Raw genomic sequence first — 22,771 nt, 5'->3', positions numbered from 1 at the left:
TCACGGGTCCCTCTTTCTAGTTGGGCTGGGAGTGGACTGTTTGGTTGGGTGCCCCCTAGAGTCACTCTTTCTAGCTGGGCTGGGAGTGCACTGCTGGCTGGGTGGTGTCTGATGGATTATCTTAGTTACTTTGGGTTGGGAGCCCGGTTTTCTTCTTTCTCAGTAGACTTAGCTTTTCTGTGTACATGTCGGGCTTATGGGGGTTCGTTCAGGTTTTATTTGAGCTTGCGCACGAGTGTACCTTCTGGGCTTATGGGGGTCCAGTTAGGTTTAGTTTAGTTGTACTTAGTTTGTTTCTGGTATGCTCGTGTGCTTTCTTTTCTTATCCGCTTGACCTCTCTGTGTCTAGATTCTATCCTTTCTTATTGTTTTTACCCTTTTTGCTCAGTCGGCCTATGATGCCTACTGAGTACCTGTTGTGTTGGTACTCATGCTACGCTCTGCATCTATTTCGTGATGCAGGTCCCAGTACCAGTTACCAGCGGTGATTAGTTCCAGCCTTCTTTTGCAGTTGTGATTCGGAGACGAGGGCGAGCACTTGGCGTTTTGGGGTTTATTCTGTCTCCTTCTTTTGTTTTAGCTAGTCTTGTTGCCTTTGAGACACGCTCTGTTGTGGTCCACTTTTGGGACTTGTACTCTTTATTAGATAGCTCTGTACTAGTGACTTCCAGGTTCTGGGAGGGATTTCTGTATATATTTATTTTGGGTTGCTTTCGCCTTGTTATCCTTGTTTAGATTATTGTTTTCGCTAGTTTCTGCCCTTTTGATCATTGCTTGATGTTCTGGGTTACGGGTTGGCTTACCTACTGGTAGGGTATAGTAGGTGCCATCATGACTCGAGAAATCGGGTCGTGACAAAATGATTTGTGAAAAGACCAAAATGCCCTTAAATTTCGGGACGGACTCCCTGCCAACTGCTCCAACTTTCAAAGGGCATAACTCGCTCATACAAACTCGGAATCGAGCAAACTCGGTGGCGTTGGAAAGATCGTTCCACAAGCTTCACAACCATAACTGGAACCACTCCTAACTCATCCTGAGCTAGGAGTTAAGACTGCTCAAAGTTGGCCAAAAACTCACTGATTTCCACACTTAACCAAATTTCCAGATTTTTGAACTTAGCCAAATTTTCAGATTCTGGACTGCCAAATTTCCAGATTTTAAATTTTTCCAAAAATGACTATTTCCAAATTCAAGCTTCTTCATATTCATTTTAAATTGTCGGATGTTACATGAATAGTCTTTGTCATCTTGTTGGGTGAAAAGTCATAGTTTTGGAAAAGAGAAAAAACAGGACAGTAGTTGATAGTAGCAAACATAGTTGTACCAATTACAAGTAAAACCACTAGCAAGAGAGAGAGAGAGAGAGAGAGAGAAAGCTCCTAATTTTGTGGTTTCCTGTTTTGCTTTGCAAATTACTCTTAATCATTCAACAGGTAAAATAAAGCTCTTAGTAAAGAAACAGGACAATAATCTTCTCCAAATTCTTATAATCATTTTGTGGTTTCCTGTTTTGCTTTGCAGAATTCAGAAATGGAGGTTGGCTTAGCAGTTGGTGGTGCATTTCTCTCTTCAGCTTTGAATGTTCTCTTTGATAGGCTTTCTCCTAACGGTGATCTGCTCAACATGTTTAAGAGGGACAAGTGTGATGTTCGGCTCTTAAAGAAGCTGAGGATGACCTTGCTTGGTCTTCAGGCTGTGTTAAGTGATGCAGAGAATAAGCAAACATCAAATCCATACGTGAGACAGTGGCTTAATGAGCTTCGAGATGCTGTGGACTCTGCTGAAAACTTAATTGAAGAAGTCAATTATGAAATTTTGAGACTAAAGGTAGAAGGTCAGTGTCAAAATCTTGGAGAAACAAGCAACCCGCAGGTAAGTCACCTCAGCTTGTCCTTGAGTGATGAATTTTTTCTTAACATAAAGGATAAGTTGGATGAAAATATTGAAATATTGGAGGAGTTGCAAAAGCAAATTGGTTGTCTTGACCTGAAATCGTGTCTTGATTCGGGTAAACAAGAAACTAGAAGACCTTCAACTTCTGTGGTTGATGAATCTGATATCTTTGGTAGGCAGAGTGAAACAGAGGAATAGGTGGGCCGTTTATTATCTGTTGATGCAAATGGTAGAAGTTTGACTGTAATCCCTGTTGTTGGAATGGGGGGCGTTGGGCAAGACAACACTTGCTAAAGCTGTTTACAATGATGAGAAGGTGAATGACCACTTTGATTTGAAAGCTTGGTTTTGTGTTTCTGAACAATATGATGCTTTCAGAATAGCAAAAGGATTGCTTCAAGAGATTGGCTTACAGGTTGATGATAATATAAATCAGATTCAGATCAAATTGAAGGAGAGCTTAAAGCGTAAAAAGTTTCTTATTGTTCTAGATGATGTTTGGAATGACAACTATAATGAGTGGGATGACTTGAGAAATCTTTTTGTGCAAGGAGATCTCGGAAGTAAGATCATTGTGACAACACGTAAGGAGAGTGTTGCCTTGATGATGGGTGGTGGGGCAATGAATGTGGGGATTCTGTCTAATGAAGTCTCTTGGGCTTTATTCAAACGACATTCATTAGAAAACAGGGATCCTGAGGAACATCTAGAACTTGAAGAGATTGGAAAGAAAATTGCAGAGAAATGCAAAGGATTGCCTTTAGCTATAAAGACCCTTGCTGGGATGTTATGCTCAAAATCAACGATTGAAGAGTGGAAACGCATTTTGAGAAGTGAAATATGGGAGCTTCCAGACAATGGAATATTACCAGCATTGATGTTGAGCTACAATGAGCTTCCCCCACATTTGAAGCGATGCTTTTCCTATTGCGCAATATTTCCAAAAGATTATCAATTTTACAGAGAACAAATCATTCAACTGTGGATCGCTAATGGTCTAGTACAGAAGTTGCAAAAAGATGAAACGGTTGAAGAACTAGGCAACCAGTACATTCTCGAGTTGAGATCAAGATCATTGTTAGACAGGGTCCCTGATTCTCTTAAATGGAAGGGAGGGACATTCTCAGGCCAGGACTTGTACAAATATTCTCAAATGGATGGTGAGAAATTCGTTATGCATGACCTTGTCAACGATCTTGCCCAAATTGCATCTTCAAAACATTGTACCAGGTTAGAAGACATCGAAGGATCTCATATGTTGGAACGAACTCGACACTTGTCGTATTCCACGGGTGATGGTAAGTTTTTGTCATATTCATCAGGAGATGGTGATTTTGGTAAATTGAAAACCCTCTACAAATTGGAGCAATTAAGGACATTGCTTCCAATAAATATCCAGCTCCATTTGTTTTCAGTTAATCTAAGCAAGAGGGTGCTGCATAACATACTTCCAAGACTAACAGTCTTAAGGGCATTGTCATTTTCTGGTTATGACATCAAGGATGTACCGAATGACTTATTTATCAAATTAAAACTCCTAAGATTTTTGGACCTTTCTTGGACAATGATAAAACAGTTACCAGATTCAATTTGTGTGTTGTACAACTTAGAGACACTTATCGTGTCGTCTTGTGGATGTCTTGAGGAGTTACCACTGCAGATGGGAAATTTGATCAACTTGCATTACCTTGACATTAGGCGCTGTTCTCGGTTGAAGATGCCGCTACATCCTAGCAAGTTGAAAAGCCTCCAGGTGCTATTAGGAGTTAAATGTCTTGGTTTGAAACTCAAAGATTTGGGTGAACTACACAACTTGTATGGATCTCTATCAATTGCAGAGTTGCAAAATGTGGTTGATAGAAGGGAAGCTTTGAAGGCAAACATGAGGGAAAAGGAACATATTGAGAGGTTATCATTGTTGTGGGTACACGTATTGCTGACAATTCACAAACTGAAAGAGACATACTCGATGAACTACAACCAAACACAAACATAAAAGAACTGGTAATCTCTGGATATAGAGGGACAAAATTTCCGAACTGGGTTGCTGATTATTCCTATCTTAAGCTGGAGACGTTGTCTCTTAGCCACTGCAACAACTGTGATTCCTTGCCAGCACTAGGACAACTTCCTTCTTTGAAAGTCCTCACCATTGGGTATATGGATCGAATAACAGAGGTGACCGAAGAATTCTATGGTAGCCCATCTTCAGTAAAGCCAATTAACTCTCTTGAATGGCTTAAATTTAATCGGATGAACGGATGGAAGCAATGGCACGTACTAGGAAGAGGAGAGTTCCCTGCACTTCAGAACCTTTCAATTGAAGGCTGTCCCAAGTTGATGGGGAAGTTGCCAGGAAATCTTTGTTCTTTGACAGGATTGACAATTTCAAATTGTCCGAAATTCATTTTGGAGACACCTATCCAACTTTCAAGCTTAAAAAGGTTTGAAGTTGTTGGTTCTTTAAATGTAGGAATTCTTTTTGATCATGCTGAGCTATTTGCATCCCAACTTCAAGGAATGATGCAAATAGCTCCTTGCATATTAGCTGTCTGTCGAAAACCATGAAGATAATAGAGATATGTTATTGTCAGAAATTGAAATTGGAGCCGTCAGTTAGTGAGATGTTTCTCGAGACACTGGTACTAACTGAATGTAATTCTATAAAGATATCACCTGAGCTGGTCCCAAGAGCACACTATTTTAGTGTAAATAGTTGCCACAGCCTTACTAGGCTTTTGATTCCTACTGGGACTGAAGATCTCAATATTTCTGGATGTGAAAATCTTGAAATACTTTTGGTGGCATCCAGGACTCCAACGTTGTTGCGAACTATCAAAATTCACAGCTGCGAGAAGCTGAAGGTGCTGCCAGAATATATGCAGGAACTTCTTCCATCTCTTAATCATCTCCTCCTGGAAAGTTGTCCAGAAATAAAGTCCTTCCCTGAAGGAGGGTTGCCCTTCAGTCTAAAAGTCCTTCATATCTGGTATTGCAATAAACTGGAGAATGATCGAAAGGAGTGGCATTTACAGAGACTCCCTTGTCTCAGAAAACTTACAATCCTCCATGGTTCTACTGACGAAGAGATTCATTGGGAGTTGCCTTGCTCAATTCAAAGACTTGAGGTATACAATATGAAAACATTAAGCAGCCAACTTCTCAAAAGCCTCACCTCTCTTGAATCTCTATCCACTGTTTGTTTACCTCAAATCCAGTCACTGATCGAAGAAGGGCTTCCCTCGTCTCTTTCTTCACTAACATGAAGAGACCATCATGAGCTCCATTCACTGTCAACTGAAGGTCTTCGGGGACTCACTTCTCTTAGGCATCTAAAGATTTTCGGGTGTCAGCAACTCCAATCTCTTCCAGAATCAGCACTGCCTTCCTCCCTGTCTGTGCTGACCATCGATTCTTGTCCTAAACTTCAACATCTTCCAGTAAAAGGGATGCCCTCTGCCCTCTCTAAACTATCTATTTCACACTACCCATTGCTCAGTCCATGTCTAGAATTTATGAAGGGGGAATACTGGCCAAATATTGCTCATATTTCCAGTATACAGATCAATGGGGAATACCTGTGATGATCAAAACAAATGGCGCTTTGACAGATGTAAGAACTCTTTTTATTTTTCGTTACTTCTCTTTGCTTGTTTGTTGATTCTTTTCCTTTGTTATATTGTTTTGTGCAGTGTGTAGCGTCTGTTGCACTGTGAAGCCGAGGAATCATCTTCAGATCAGGATGACTATAATGTTTGATTACAAAAAAGAAAGGTGAAAAAATATTTATATTTGGGTGGGAACACTGTAATCATCATATCATATCATCATATTCTATTAAAAGTGGTGCAAATATTCTTAAAGGTCAATTGTAACTCAATCTCAATTTATGGATTTGGGCATTTTTTTTCTTATTAATCTGTTTTGTGGTTATCATTGAATTGGTTATATAAATGTCTTTTGATGGATCCTTTCCCGCAAACAATTATATACATAATATTAATATTTAATTATAATTTAATTTTTTTCTATGGTCACACTTAAATATCAATTGCACTATTCTTTTTTCCTCCTTCATTTATTTATTTTTCTCCTTTATTTGCTTTATATATTCTCTTTCATGACTCTTATCTAATTACCTATTCAATTGTTACTCCTTTATTTGCTTTATTTTTGGAACCCCAGGATAACCCACAACCGCTACAATCTCTGCCACAGCCTCTGCCCTTCGGGTGAGCACTTTGTGCGCATTGGGTAAACCCCCACTCCGAGAGTGATGCTCAAATTGCATATTGATGGAGGAGTGGCCAGAGATTGCTCAAACACAACATATGATTCAATAATGAACTTATACATAGCGAGCAAGATCATTGGTAAGTGATTCTCTAAATAATTTTCAAGACTTCTCTTTGTTTGTTTATCAATAAATTTTCTATGCTAATCTTGTAGACTGCTTTGCATAATTTTTTTCTATCACAAAAGTTATTAGTCTCTTTATTCCCCTGTTTCTAGTCACTTCCTGTACAGCATGAATGGTACATGAATTATCTATTAATGATACTCTTAACAAGGTGTGAGCTCGCATGAATTTCCCCAAAATACCTCACACCATTAAGAAATCCTACACCTTATATGTAGCTTCCCATTTATTGATAGGTATACCAGAAATGATTAAGAGAAATGATGCTCTGATATATATAATTTTGATTCTTTCTTTTTTCATTAGTTATTTTTATTAACTTCTCCTTGCTTGTTAGTTAATTCTTTTCCTTTGTTAAATGTTTAAGCAGCGCAAAGCGTCTTTTGCCACTGTGAAGCCAAGGAATAATCTTGGATCGGGATGAGTTTAATTTTAGATGACAGCAAAAAGGTGAGAAAAAGAAAGCTGGTATGGGATTGAAATAATCCGCTTCGAAAAGTTGATAGCTCAATGTAATATTAATGAACTAGTAATCTTGTCAGCAGGATGTTTATCGTCTTGGATCTTCATCTCAATTGCAATTCATGAATTCTTGTTATATATATTCACTCTTCATCTTACTTAGAATATTAACACTATTTCACCGTTTCTCTTTTCTTAATGTAATATTAATGAGCTGGTAATCTTTTAAGACTATTGTTTCTTGTATTTTAACCTATGTTCTCTCTCAAATCTCGCAGACTGGGAAAATTTTTGCCATCATGAAAAGTTGTTCGGCTTTGTTCCCCATTTCTTGTGTCTTCCACAGATATAAGGGGTCCAAAGGAATGCAACCTCATTTTTCAGTCAGGTAGCCAAAATCTTGAAAAGAGTTGCATCAAGCTTGAAATTTAGAGAATTTCGAAAAAACTTCCAATATCTGCTTCCACATTTAAGCCTTGTTATCGCATTGATTTCAAGTTTTATATTGGACTACTTCCAGGTTTTCTTCCAACATATCACAATAAGTTGTGGAAGGAGGAAGTGGTTTAGAGTAATGCACATGCTAACTTTTGAATAGGCAAATATCAGCTCAACTGTGATCGGTCAACAGAATGTAGGTGCAGAAAGGTACTTTCTCTTTTCGCTGGAATTTGACACTACTACTTTTCTTTTATTCGACTGAGAAGGAAATATTGAGCAAACTTTTGTACAAGGAGTTTCTCTTATAGCACGTTAAGATCATTTCTATTTTCTTCTCTTCTGTCAGCAGCTCAACAAAGTACAAGGTTCGATTGATCAGTTTCTCTGCCAAGATACGATGTCATTTCCTCATCGAGATTAGCTGAAGTTTGCCACCAGAACCAATGCTAGAATTCCTTCCATCTCCCGAAAGAATGGTAGGCATTTCATTCTCAGAAAAATAGGATATTTTTGTGTATGAAACTGTGATGGTTGTTGTTCACTGCTACAGCTGCACTTCAAAATTGAGAAACTTTAATTGCTCAAATGCCCATTTTTATCATTTTGTGTTTTAGTAATTTTAACTGTTGTGGTCTTTATCAGGTAAACATGTCGATCGTGAGAGTTCCTTCCATCTGTGTGCCTAAAATGTGCTCCTCAGACTCAAAGAATGACTGCTTAAAACATTTTGCTTGAATTGCTGAACCTGCATTTAGACCAGCAGTGCTACAAGGTCTAGTTGGTATGTCCAGATGGTGTTGTCCACGAGTTTGGTAATACTTCCATCCTCAACATTGCTCTGTTGTGCGCGAGTTTGTAGCAGCAGATGGAATTTTATTTTGTATGTATATATAGTAAGTGATGCTATTTCAAGTTATGTATATGATCTTAGTTGAGTTGAAGCAGCAAATATTGCTATGTTGTCCTTGAGAATGTTCAGGATTGAGATTACAAGTGAAGTTAGTTTAGTATAATTACGAAAGACAAAGTTGGACCTCTTTATAATGACAGACATCTTTTTGGCTGCTATAATGAATGATTGCTATTGTTACACACCTTAATAATATTTGACGTTTAGATCTTATTTGGTGGTTATTGAAAAAAGAAATATGCAGAAGTCATTTCCTCTTAACTTTTTATGTTACAGAAGAAAACGAAATACTTCACAGGGAAAAGACATAGAATCCATTGGAACTTGTCCTGAAAAGTCAAATATATTGTGGCAACAACAAAAGAGGGTGCCTTTCTGCTTGGCCTATCTTTTCATAGTATTTGATTTCAAAACATTAATTTCAAGAAAACAATTAGTAGGAAGTTTCTGGTCATTTTTTAAAGCTAATGCTAGTTGATTGTAGAGACCAATAGTAGGAAGGTTGTTGAATTAAAATTTTTTTATAACCACTACTTATAATTTACTCATTTGCCTTTATATAATGGTGGTGTCCACCAATAATTTATTATTATTGTATGGAATTTGATAATCAAGCCAAAAGTTACAAGTTTGATTCAATTAAAATATAACAAGTCGTGTTATTTTTAGTTTTTTAATATATATGCTGTGGAAAATAAAAGAGAAAAGTCATTCTCCAAAATTGGTATAACAATTGCAAATTAATTAGTGGACAGTCAGTTATTGTTTGCATATTGCTCAAGCATTCAACAGGTAAATTAAATCTCTTACTAGTAGAAATATTAAACCATTTTGTGATTCTTTGTTTTGTTTTTCAGGTTTGAGAAATGGAGATTGGCTTAGCAGTTGGTGGTGCATTTCTCTCTTCAGCTTTGAATGTTCTCTTTAATAGGCTTGCTCCTAAGGGTGAGCTGTTCAAGGTGTTTCGGAAGCATAATTAAAAATATGTAATTAGTAGTGGACTGAACATTTTAAGAGAAACTAAAATATAAATAAACATAAAAATTAGGCAAATAAGTTCAACCTGTAATGTAGTCATAAATAAAAATTATATTTATAAAATGCAATTTTTTAATAGAAAAATATAATATCATAAAAACAATGAATAATTAAGGTTGTGAATATTATCATAAATATTGTTAAAAATTATTTTAATATACATGAATGTAAAGTGGTGTATAAAGAGAGTTTAAGGGAGGTATTTTTGATATTTTACATACTTTATCCAGGATAAGTTATCGTTGGATTACTATTCCACCTCAGGGAGGGATAAATTATCCCAAGACTAACTATTATCTTGGGATAAGTTATTCCAGTCTTTGCAACCAAACAACGAATTAAAGGGCACTCAAAAATTGTTTCGGGATTAATTCCTTTTATCCATCACACCAAATGACCCCGTATTCTTAAAAATTATGCCATGCATATTATTTGACTATGACAAACCAATAAATCAGCAGAACTAATCCTTTCATAATTTATCTCAGTATAACTTATCACATGATAACTAATCCTAACATAACTTGTCTTCAAATCAAATGATCCCTAAAGGGCACTAAAAAATAATCCTCAATTAACTAGTTTTATCCATCACAGCAAACGACCCCTTTCTTATCCTCTCTTGCTTCAATTATTCAAGGCATTGAGAGAGTAATGAATAGTCTTTGTCATCTTGTTGGCTGAAAAGTCATACTTTCGGAAAAGAGAAAAAAGGGACAATAGTTAATAGTAGCAGACATAGTTGTACCAGTTACAAGTAAAACCACTAGCAAGAGAGAGAGAGAGAGAAATCAGTGATCATTCATAGTTGCAAATTACTCTTTATCATTCAACAGGTAAAATAAAGCTCTTAGCAAAGAAACAGTAATCTTCTCCAAATTCTTATAATCATTTTGTGGTTTCCTGTTTTTGCTTTGCAGATTTCAGAAATGGAGATTGGCTTAGCAGTTGGTGGTGCAATTCTCTCTTCAGCTTTGAACGTTCTCTTTGACAGGCTTGCTCCTAACGGTGATCTGCTGAAGATGTTTAAGAGGGACAAGTGTGATGTTCGGCTCTTAAAGAAGCTGAGGATGACTTTGCTTGGTCTTCAGGCTGTGTTAAGTGATGCAGAGAATAAGCAAACATCAAATCCATACGTGAGCCAGTGGCTTAATGAGCTTCGAGATGCTGTGGACAGTGCTGAGAACTTAATTGAAGAAGTCAATTATGAAGTTTTGAGACTAAAGGTAGAAGGTCAGTGTCAAAATCTTGGAGAAACAAGCAACCCACAGGTAAGTCACCTCAGCTTGTCCTTGAGTGATGAATTTTTTCTTAACATAAAGGATAAGTTGGAAGAAAATATTGAAACATTGGAGGAGTTGCAAAAGCAAATTGGTTGTCTTGACCTGAAATCGTGTCTTGATTCGGGTAAACAAGAAACTAGAAGACCTTCAACTTCTGTGGTTGATGAATCTGATATCTTTGGTAGGCAGAGTGAAACAGAGGAATTGGTGGGCCGTTTATTATCTGTTGATGCAAATGGTAGAAGTTTGACTGTAATCCCTGTTGTTGGAATGGGGGGCGTGGGCAAGACAACACTTGCTAAAGCTGTTTACAATGATGAGAAGGTGAACGACCATTTTGATTTGAAAGCTTGGTTTTGTGTGTCTGAACAATATGATGCTTTCAGAATAGCAAAAGGATTGCTTCAAGAGATTGGCTTACAGGTTGATGATAATATAAATCAGATTCAGATCAAATTGAAGGAGAGCTTAAAGCGTAAAAAGTTTCTTATTGTTCTAGATGATGTTTGGAATGACCAATATAATGAGTGGGATGACTTGAGACATCTTTTTGTGCAAGGAGATCTCGGAAGTAAGATCATTGTGACAACACGTAAGGAGAGTGTTGCCTTGATGATGGGTGGTGGGGCAATGAATGTGGGGATTCTGTCTAATGAAGTCTCTTGGGCTTTATTCAAACGACATTCATTAGAAAACAGGGATCCTGAGGAACATCTAGAACTTGAAGAGATTGGAAAGAAAATTGCAGAGAAATGCAAAGGATTGCCTTTAGCTATAAAGACCCTTGCTGGGATGTTACGCTCAAAATCAACAATTGAAGAGCGGAAACGCATTTTGAGAAGTGAAATATGGGAGCTTCCAGACAATGGAATCTTACCAGCATTGATGTTAAGCTACAATGAGCTTCCCCCACATTTGAAGCGATGCTTTTCCTATTGCGCAATATTTTCAAAAGATTATCAATTTTACAGAGAACAAATCATTCAACTGTGGATTGCTAATGGTCTAGTTCAGAAGTTGCAAAAAGATGAAACGGTTGAAGAACTAGGCAACTAGTACATTCTCGAGTTGAGATCAAGATCATTGTTAGACAGGGTCCCTGATTCTCAAATGGATGGTGAGAAATTCTTTATGCATGACCTTGTCAATGATCTTGCCCAAATTGCATCTTCAAAACACTGTACCAGGTTGGAAGACATCGAAGGATCTCATATGTTGGAACGAACTCGACACTTGTCATATATCACGGGTGATAGTAACCTTTTGTCATTTTCAGGAGGAGATGGTGATTTTGGTAAATTGAAAACCCTCCACAAATTGGAGCAATTAAGGACATTGCTTCCGATAAATTTCCAGCACCATTGGTGTTCAGTTAATCTAAGCAAGAGGGTGCTGCATAACATACTTCCAAGACTAACATTCTTAAGGGCATTGTCATTTTCTGGTTATTACATCAAGGATGTACCGAATGACTTATTTATCAAATTAAAACTCCTAAGATTTTTGGACCTTTCTTGGACACATATAAAACAGTTACCAGATTCAATTTGTGTGTTGTACAACTTAGAGACACTTATCGTGTCGTCTTGTTTTGATCTTGAGGAGTTACCGCTGCAGATGGGAAATTTGATCAACTTGCGTTACCTTGACATTAGGCACTGTTCTCGGTTGAAGATGCCGCTACATCCTAGCAAGTTGAAAAGCCTCCAGGTGCTATTAGGAGTTACATGTCTTCCAAGTGGTTTGAAACTCAAAGATTTGGGTGAACAATGCAACTTGTATGGATCTCTATCAATTGTAGAGTTGCGAAATGTGGTTGATAGAAGGGAAGCTCTGAAGGCAAACATGAGGGAAAAGGAACATATTAAGAGGTTATCATTGTCGTGGGGTATAAGTATTGCTGAGAATTCACAAACTGAAAGAGACATACTCGATGAACTACAACCAAACACAAACATACAAGACCTGGAAATCTCTGGATATAGAGGGACAAAATTTTCGAACTGGCTGGCTGATTATTCCTATCTTAAGCTGGAGACGTTGTCTCTTAGCCACTGCAACAACTGTGATTCCTTGCCAGCACTAGGACAACTTCCATCTTTGAAAGTCCTCACCATTGGGTATATAGATCGAATAACAGAGGTGACCGAAGAATTCTATGGTAGCCCATCTTCAATAAAGCCATTTAACTCTCTGGAATTGCTTGGATTTAATCGGATGAACGGGTGGAAGCAATGGCATGTACTAGGAAGAGGAGAGTTCCCTGCACTTCAGAACCTTTCAATTGAAGGCTGTCCCAAGTTGATGGGGAAGTTGCCTGGAAATCTTTGTTCTTTGACCGGATTGTCAATTTCAGATTGTCCGAAATTCATTTTGGAGACACCTATCCAACTTTCAAATCTAAAAAGGTTTAAAGTTGCTGGTTCTTTAAAGGTTGGAGTTCTTTTTGATCATGCTGAGCTATTTGCATCCCAACTTCAAGGAATGATGCAGCTAGAGTCATTAATTATCAGTTGGTGTTACGGTCTTACCTCCTTGCATATTAGCAGTCTGTCGAAAACCTTGAAGAAAATAAAAATAGATTATTGTCAGAAATTGAAATTGGAGCCGTCAGCTAGTGAGATGTTTCTCGAGAGACTGGAACTAAGTGGATGTAATTCTATAAATGATATATCACCTGAGTTGGTCCCAAGAGCACACTATTTGAGTGTAAATAGGTGCCATAGCCTCACTAGGCTTTTGATTCCTACTGGGACTGAAGATCTCCGTATTTCTGAATGTGAAAGTCTTGAAATACTTTTGGTGGCATCCAGGACTCCAACGTTGTTGCGAAAAATGAAAATTCACCGCTGTGAGAAGCTGAAGTCGCTGCCAGAACATATGCAAAAACTTCTTCCATCTCTTAGTCATCTCTTCCTGCAATCTTGTCCAGAAATAAAGTCCTTCCCTGAAGGAGGGTTGCCCTTCAGTCTAGAATTCCTTGAGATCGAATTTTGCGATAAACTGGAGAATGATCGAAAGGAGTGGCATTTACAGAGACTCCCTTGTCTCAGAAAACTTCACATCCTCCATGATGGTTCTGATGAAGGGATTCATTGGGAGTTGCCTTGCTCTATTCGAAAGCTGTTGGTTAGATTTATGACAGCTAGGATTAGAGCAGTTCACAAGATAATTATTCTAGAATCAGTTAGAAGGTTAGAAAGTTGTTAGAGTTAGTTAGCACAGTAACTTTCCTTTATATAGACATAGCATTGTAAAGATATTTTTAAGATGCTTTCAGCTTAATGAGAATTAGTTCTCTTTCTTCTATAATTCTCTCTGTATCTTCTTACTTCCTGATCCTTTTTGCATCTTCTAGATGGTGATTACTCCATAAGTTTACATGGTATCAGAGCCTGAGTGTTCGAGCAGGAGTTCATCATCAATTTGTGGTTTTATCAACTTGTAGTTGTTCATCTTTGTAGTGATTTTTTGTTGATTTGCTTATTACTGTTCCTTTTAGAGCTTCGATCTATAATCCATGGCGATTGATGAGTCCAATGATGCAGCAGTTGTCCCACCTCATTCAATCGAGATTGATCATTATCATCCCCTGTATCTGCATCCATCAGATACCTCAGGAAGCTCTTTGGTTTCAATTCAGCTCACTGGTCCTGAAAACTATGCCATCTGGAGTAGATCTATGCGCCTTGCTTTACTGGGAAAAAGTAAGCTTGGTTTTGTTGATGGGAAGCATACCAGAGACACATGTCCTTCTTCTCTTCATGATCTATGGGAAAAGTGTAATGCCATTGTTCTCTCATGGATCATCAATTCAATCAGGAAAGAGCTCTTGAGCAGTGTGATTTATGCATCAAAAGTTTGGAGTGACCTAAATGAAAGGTTCGATAAGGTTGATGGATCTCGAATTCATTTTCTGCACAAGGAGATTCACTCTATGTCACAAGGTACACTCACTGTTTCCAATTACTTCTCTAGATTGCGTGAATACTGGGATGAATTCGATGCCATAATGCCCTGCCCAGGCTGTAACTGCCCTGAATCTAGGAATTACATGCAACATTTTGATTATCAACGTTTACTTCAGTTTCTCACTGGTCTAAATGAGTCATATGCCCCCAGTAGGAGTCAAATTCTTATGATGACTCCTACTCCCTCTATCAATCAAGCTTATTCTATGGTGATCTCAGAGGAGAGCCAAAGGTCTCTTGGAAAATCAGTCCAAAACCTTGATATTAATGAAGGAGCTGTTTTCTATACAAGCAAAGGAAATTTTAAGCCTAATCTCGGAGGAGGAGGAGTCCAATTTAGGCCAACTTCTAGTCAAGGTCATACTGGGAACACTAGGTCTGGTTACTATACAAGTTCTAACTCTGGGTCAGGCAATTCAGGCAATGCCTCAAGCTCTGGCTCTAAAAACAGAAAAAATAGTCATCTACAGTGTGATTACTGTCACTACACTGGTCATACTAGCGATCGATGCTACCAGCTGCATGGATATCCTCCAGATTTTAGACTAAACTCAAAGAAGAAGTTTAACTCACACTCAGCTGCATCATCAGGACATGGAAATGCTGTCAACTTTGCTAGTGAACATGATACTTCATCAGATATGGATGGTTATTCAGGTAGCTCTAGTAATGCTTTGGGTGCAACTTCCTCCAATCCTACATGTGCTTATGTACAGCAGTCTAGATCTTCTCAGATCTCTCATCCTAGTGCTCCACACTTTACTCCTGAGCAATAAAATCAAATTTTGCAGATGATTGGACAAAACAGTGAGATGAGTGGTACTGCTCTATCTGCAGGTATGGTTAATCCCTCTAACCAATGGATAGTAGACACAGGAGCAACCAATCATATGGTTAGTGATCCTAGTCTACTATCCAACACTAGATCTCTTCTTAATACAAGCAAAGGCAATGTTATGCTACCTACTGGAAACACAGCTAAAGTGAGTCACTTAGGTTCCTCTATAGTTTTGGGAAGCCACGACATACATAATGTGATGTATATACCTGAGTTTCAACATAACTTGCTTTCTGTGTCAAAACTTACCAAGGAATTGAACTGCTCAGTTCATTTCTATCCTGATTTCTGTACTTTTCAGGATCTCTTCAGTGGAAAGGTGAAGGGGACTGGTAAACATGTTCAAGGTTTGTATGTGGTGGATTCTTCTTGCCTGAATGCAGGACATGGCAAGCCTGAGTACATCAAGACTAGGTGTCACTCTATCTTAGTAGAGAAGTCTAAGAATAAAACAGACATAGATCTATGGCACAGAAGATTGGGCCATGCTCCTTTAAATACTTTGAAGAAGTTGACAAATTTGAATTGCTATGTTGACAACGTAAATTTTGATCACAAACATTGTACTGTGTGCCCTTTGGCTAAGCAAACAAGAATTCCTTTTCCTCTGAGTACTTCACAGTCTGCTGCTTGCTTTCATATTATTCATGGTGATGTATGGGGTCCCTATAGGGTACCTACTTATGATGGGAAGAAGTATTTTTTAACCTTGGTGGATGATTATTCTAGGTATACCTGGATATTTCTGTTAAATTCCAAGTCAGAAGTTATAGTTGCCTTGACTGATTTCTTGTTAATGCTAAAAAATGTCCACTCTGCGGTCATTAAGATTTTGCGCACTGACAATGGTTGTGAGTTTTTTAACTCTTCAAGTTTCCAGCTTGCTTCGATCCTTAGGGATATTGCATCAGAGTTCTTGTGTCTATACTCCTCAACAGAATGGAGTTGTTGAGAGAAGACATAGGTATATTTTAGACACTGCTCGAGCCATCAGATTTCAAGCCAGTGTTCCTCTCAGGTTTTGGGGAGATTGTGTGGCTACTGCAGTGTACTTGATCAACAGGTTGCCTTCTCATACTCTTCATGGTAAAGTACCAGTTGAGGTTCTCTCTAAGAACTCACCAGATTTATCTCACTTGAAGGTCTTTGGTTGTCTAGGTTATGTTACTTCCTTGAAGAAGTCTGATAAATTTGCACCTAGGGCTGTTCCACCCTCGGGCTGTTCCAGCTGTTTTCCTTGGTTACTCCTTAACTCAAAAAGGCTACAAGATGTATCTCCTTCAGGAAAAAACATTTACTACTAGTCGAGATGTAGTGTTTAAGGAAGACATCTTTCCTTTCAAACACTTGTCCAATTCATTTTCTCCTCTATTTTCTGCCCCTTTATGTTTGTTTTATTCAAAAATATATTTAAGACTGGTTTAAGAGTCGCCACTTAATTTTAAAGAAAAATCAAGAAAACTATTGTTTTCAAAAGACTAAAACAGAAGTCTAATGAAAACTTAAAGGGGTTCGGGGGTTCTTATTAGCATTTCGGGAAGGGTTTGAAAGCATCCAAAATGCCCGCTAACATGCGGTTATCCGACAATTAATTTATTTGGCTACAAGTGAATTAACTTAACTTGACTTGAAACATAATGCTATTTTATAATTAAGTCCATTTTATTTTATTTTTAAAAGGGGAAAAGGAAAGGATTGACTAAGTGAGATATTTTCCTTGCAAAAATTCTTTAAGTCCTTTTAAAGGTGATCGATTTAGTAAAATTGTTAAAACGAAATAAGCGTCTTCCGGGGATTTGAATTTTTTAACCTTAAAATTAGTAACGGATTTTAGCAAACAAAACAAACACAAAAAGATAAAGAGGGAAAGAGGCTTGAAGGCCCAAGTCTGGTTTCTGTTCGCCTGGGCCAGCACTTGAGCCCATTTTCGTTTTGGGGCTTTTAGCCCAATTTTTTGAGTTATCTGCACCTGTCCTAAACTAATATATATAAGACATTTCTTTGGGCCTTAGGCCCAATTTTTCACCTGTCCTAAACTTCTAACAAAAATAAGAATAACAATTAAATGGGCTTAGGCCCAATAAATAACAAAATACAAATTTTTAAAGATTAGTGGCCTCTTTAAGCCCATTTTCTCTCTTTCGTGTACACTAGATGTATATTAGTGTATACGCTCTTGTATATCTGCTCCGAACCCTGTTCACCAAATTTTTGGGGGATCTGACTCGGAAAGGGAATTTAAGCCTTTAATGGCTCTCCGAAATGCAAGGGAACGGAGTGAGTTCATGGCGAACTCGGGTAGATTTCACATGCATAAAAAATAATTATAAGGATTAGTATTCAAAAATGACATTACAAAACCATGGTTCCAATCGATAACAAGATTTACCAATTTAGGGAGAACAATAATGTATCCAAGGGAAAACCAGCTAACACATTTTTAGCAAAGCAAAACTGATCCATTAAAATTAAATAAAATAGTGAATAGTTGGCAACATATAGTTTACAAATAAAGGGGTCACCACACCTTAATCAACAAACAGGCACATTTGGATTTGAATATAGTATCTCCACACGGCAATTTGACAGTAGAGAAAAACGAGGGAAAAGACCAGACAAAACAAAATTTGGCTAAAAGAATCATATAACACTAAAATCAACGAGATATATTATCTTATGAATTAAACTAAACGAAACAGGATGGTCAACATGTGAGCACAACAGGGAACTCATAATAACATATAGTAATGAACTTAGACAAAGCCGACCACGATAGAAAGCTAAAAAAAAACGAGGGAAAGGGTGGGATGTGCGAACCACTATACACTAAGGCTTACATATTCTCGCAATCTGTTGGAACTGATTAACGATAGGCACGGAACTCATAAGAATCTTAGACAGTAAAGATGGTATACTCGACCTAAATCAAATAATAGACATGCCAAATAAGCTAATGATCATGCTCACGGAAACACGAAGTAAAGAAAAGTTAATAAAACTAGAGTAACTAACTAAAAAAAAATAAAAGGGAAATGCAAACAAGCTGCGTTAGTTGGCAAGCTTCATGTATGAAAAAAAAATCATTTATAAGCAGGCATGAAAAGGGAGCTAAACAACCCATAGATCTGCATTAAATCGGAATGAGCAGAAGATGGGATCAAATTGTGTATCAGATTACGAAAGCCGAAATCACTTATAGAAGGTGACTTCGAACTTCACAACTGAATCTCCAACTATCTCAACCATCCAAATGAGACAGTCAATAAAGAGAAAAGGAATCACGAATAAATGGAATCCTCAACCCTTCAAGGCAGACTAAACAAACCACAACAAAACGAATAAGAACGAGTTGCAATATTGATTTACAGTCGACGATGAGTAAATCATACTCTCAAACTTTAACATTTCGAACACTATATGCAGTCCGAGATCCAAACAGTCGCCACGTTAAAATAAAGGAGACATAAATCAAAATGAGTATCACCTTTTCGAGGGCAGCGGCACCGAGACAGAGCGAGCAGAGGGACGGCAACTTCACTACTACAACGAGATTCCGACAAGTTTTTTCAATGGCGAGCACAAAAGAAAAGCCTTTTATCGATTCTCGCTTGAGTATAACTACTGATTGTTCCTTGTATGTATTCTTGTATTTATATTTTATTTTTATTTTATTTTTTTTGAAACTTTCTTCCCTTCTGTTTTTCCAAGCTTCTCCCAATATTTTCTTCAACATAAAATTTTCAACTCCCCAAAAAAAATCCCCTCTACTTTCTCAAAAAAAATCAAAAATCTTCCCCCCCTGGCGAGATAGAAAGAGAATCTATATATAGGGGAAATTAGGGTAGATTGAATGGAGGGAAAAACGAGTGAAATCTGGATAGAAAACGCCTAATTCAAAAATCAAACTCCCAAAACCTTTCACCAATTAGGATAAACACCTTTTTCTTCGAAATTTGACCCGTTCCGGAAGAGGAAAGGGAGCCAGACGCATGCCCTGCTCCTCTGCTCGCGATGTACGACTTGAGAGGGACACAGGGGAAGACGACAAAGGGATTTGACGTTGTGTATCTTGACGGAAAAGGTGTCGTTCGGAGCCGTTGTTGTCGTTCTGGCATGTGTTGATGCTGCTTCCGTCTATTTGGGATTGACGTTGTGATTGTCTCTTGTGAGTTGCTGCTTCTTGGTCTTGTTCTGTGAACATAAAAGTGGGCCGGGTCAGGTAAATGAGTGTGGGCTGCTGGTGGAATAGAGTATAAGGGATGGGTTGATTGGGAAATTTAAAAGTGGGCTAGGGATTAATTGGCATTGGGTATTAGAATTGTTTTATGGGTTGGGTCTGCTGAAAAAAGAAATTGGCCCATTTGATTACAATGATGGCCAAATGAATTCAAAATTTTAGTTAAATTGAATTTTAGCTAGCAATTAAATAAGACAAATTAATACAAGTTAATTAAAGAGCTTCTCAATTTCCACGAAATAAAATAATTAACTTAGATATAAACTAACTATTTCAAAAATATAAACTATTATATAACTAAACTAGTCAACCAAATATTCAATTAAAACAAAATCCTTTTGAGACGATTTTCGAATATTTATAAAATACACTAATTATATACATAATTATATAAAAGACATATTATTATTTAAAAATTATAACAAGTGACAAACTATTTGAAACAACTTGCAAATTATTCTTATTTATTTATTTATTTATTTATTCGAAATTTCTAAAATTAATTACTTTAGATCATTTGAAAATTAAGAAGCTCGAAATTAGTTATTATCGGGGAGGGTCAAAATTAGGTGTCAACAATGTTCTCCTCAGTACTGTCCAGCTGATCCTATATATGTTTCTCCTGATCATGATTCCTCTCTAAGGGCTGATATAATTGACTCTTCCCTACCTGATGTATCTGAGTTCACCTCATCAACTGAAGTTGCTCCTATGCTAGTGTCTCCATCTGTTGAACCAGTTAGAAAGTCCTGTAGAACTCCCAAACCTCCCATCTGGATGAAAGACTATATTGCTCCCACAAGAACAAAGGCATCCTGTGTTTTTCCTATATCCAATTATGTGTCCTATGCTCATATCTCTCCTTCTTACAGCTCAGCATTGGCAGTTTTCTCAGCTGTTTTGGAGCCCACTTCCTACTCTGAAGATGCTACAGATCCTAAATGGATTGCTGCCATGCAGTCTGAGATTGATGCTCTGCTAGATAATCACACATGGAGTATAGTTGATCTTCCTTTAGGCAAGTCTCCAATCGGGTGTAAGTGGGTGTACAAAATCAAGCACAAAGCTAATGGGGAGGTTGAAAGGTATAAGGCAAGGCTGGTAGCTAAAGGTTTTAGTCAGAAAGAAGGGCTAGACTACACAAAGACTTTTTCTCCTGTTGCTAAGATGGTGACTGTCAGGTCTGTTGTGGCCATTGCTGCAGCTAAGAGGTGGTTTATCTATCAAATGGATGTGCATAATGCATTCCTCCAAGGTGATCTCTTTGAAGAAGTATACATGCAGATTCCTCAAGGGTTTGGCAGCCATAGGGGGAATGATAAAGTGTGTAGACTGCACAAATCCCTTTATGGCCTGAAACAAGCACCTAGGATATTGAGAGGTTATCATTGTCGTGGGGTAAAAGTATTGCTGACAATTCACAAACTGAAAGAGACATATTCGATGAACTACAACCAAACACAAACATAAAAGAACTGGAAATCTCTGGATATAGAGGGACAAAATTTCCAAACTGGCTGGCTGATCTTTCCTTTCTTAAGCTAGTGATGTTGTCTCTTAGCCACTGCAACAACTGTGATTCCTTGCCAGCACTAGGACAACTTCCTTCTTTGAAATCCCTCACCATTGAGTATATGGATCGAATAACAGAGGTGACCGAAGAATTCTATGGTAGCCCATCTTCAATAAAGCCATTTAACTCTCTGGAATGGCTTGAATTTAATTGGATGAACGGGTGGAAGCAATGGCACGTACTAGGAAGTGGAGAGTTCCCTGCACTTCAGATCCTTTCAATTAACAACTGTCCCAAGTTGATGGGGAAATTGCCTGGAAATCTTTGTTCTTTGACAGGATTGACAATTTCAAATTGTCCGGAATTTATTTTGGAGACACCTATCCAACTTTCAAGTCTAAAATGGTTTAAAGTTTTCGGTTCTTTAAAGGTTGGGGTTCTTTTTGATCACGCTGAGCTATTTGCATCCCAACTTCAAGGAATGACGCAGCTAGAGTCATTAATTATCAGAAGTTGTCACTCTCTTACCTCCTTTCATATTAGCAGTCTGCCGAAAACCTTGAAGAAAATAGAGATATCTGATTGTGATCAATTGAAATTGGAGCCGTCAGCTAGTGAGATGTTTCTCAAGAGTCTGGTACTAACTGAATGTAATTCTATGAATGAGATATCACCTGAGCTGGTCCCAAGAGCACACTATTTGAGTGTAAATAGGTGCCACAGCCTTACTAGGCTTTTGATTCCTACTGGGACTGAAGATCTCCATATTTCTGGATGTGAAAATCTTGAAATGCTTTTGGTGGCATCCAGGACTCCAACGTTGCGAAATTTGCATATTCACAGCTGCAAGAAGCTGAAGTCGCTGCCAAAACATATGCAGGAACTTCTTCCATCTCTTAATTATCTCAACCTGTATGATTGTCCAGAAATAAAGTCCTTCCCTGAAGGAGGCTTGCCTTTCAGTCTAGAAGTCCTTCAGATCTGGAATTGTGAGAAACTGGAGAATGATCGAAAGGAGTGGCATTTACAGAGACTCCCTTGCCTCAGAGAACTTAAAATCTTCCATCATTCTACTGACGAAGAGATTGATTGGGAGTTGCCTTGCTCAATTAAATCGCTTTGCATATCCAATATGAAAACATTAAGCAGCCAACTTCTCAAAAGCCTCACCTCTCTTGAATCTCTATCCATTGCTAATTTACCTCAAATCCAGTCACTGATCGAAGAAGGGCTTCCCTTGTCTCTTTCTTCACTAAAATTAAGACACCATGATGAGCTCCATTCACTGTCAACTGAAGGTCTTCAGGGCCTCACTTCTCTTAGGCGTCTAGAGATTAGCTCCTGCGTTCAACTCCAATCTCTTCCAGAATCAGCGCTTCCCTCCTCCCTCTCTAAGCTGACCATCCATTCTTGTCCTAAACTCCAACACCTTCCAGAAAAAGGGATGCCCTCTGCCCTCTCTAAACTATCTATTACACACTGCCCATTGCTCAGTCCATGTCTAGAATTTATGAAGGGGGAATACTGGCCAAATATTGCTCATATTTCCACTATAGAGATCAATGGGGAATGCCTGTGATGATCAAAACAAATGGTACTCTGACAGATGTAAGAACTCTTTTTTATCTCAGTAGCTTTTTATTGTTCATTACTTCTCTTTGCTTGTTTGTTGATTTTTTTCCTTTGTTATATTGTTTTGTGCAGTGTGTAGCGTCTGTTGCACCATGAAGCCGAGGAATCATCTTCAGATCAGGATGAATTT

At 37.9% G+C, this 22,771-nt stretch overlaps 2 pseudogenes; both read left to right on the top strand.

Moving 5' to 3' along the window:
- Nucleotides 1-1,413: 1,413 nt before the first annotated feature.
- Nucleotides 1,414-8,342, top strand: LOC102600739 (putative disease resistance RPP13-like protein 1; annotated as a pseudogene).
- A 518-nt stretch (nt 8,343-8,860) lies between these two features.
- On the top strand, nt 8,861-13,736 carry LOC102605910 (putative disease resistance protein At3g14460; annotated as a pseudogene).
- Nucleotides 13,737-22,771: the final 9,035 nt, after the last annotated feature.

The sequence above is a fragment of the Solanum tuberosum genome, unplaced genomic scaffold, assembly GCF_000226075.1.
Source record: "Solanum tuberosum cultivar DM 1-3 516 R44 unplaced genomic scaffold, SolTub_3.0 scf00017, whole genome shotgun sequence".
In the NCBI taxonomy this organism is placed as follows: domain Eukaryota; kingdom Viridiplantae; phylum Streptophyta; class Magnoliopsida; order Solanales; family Solanaceae; genus Solanum; species Solanum tuberosum.
This window is presented reverse-complemented; position numbering and strand designations above follow the sequence as displayed.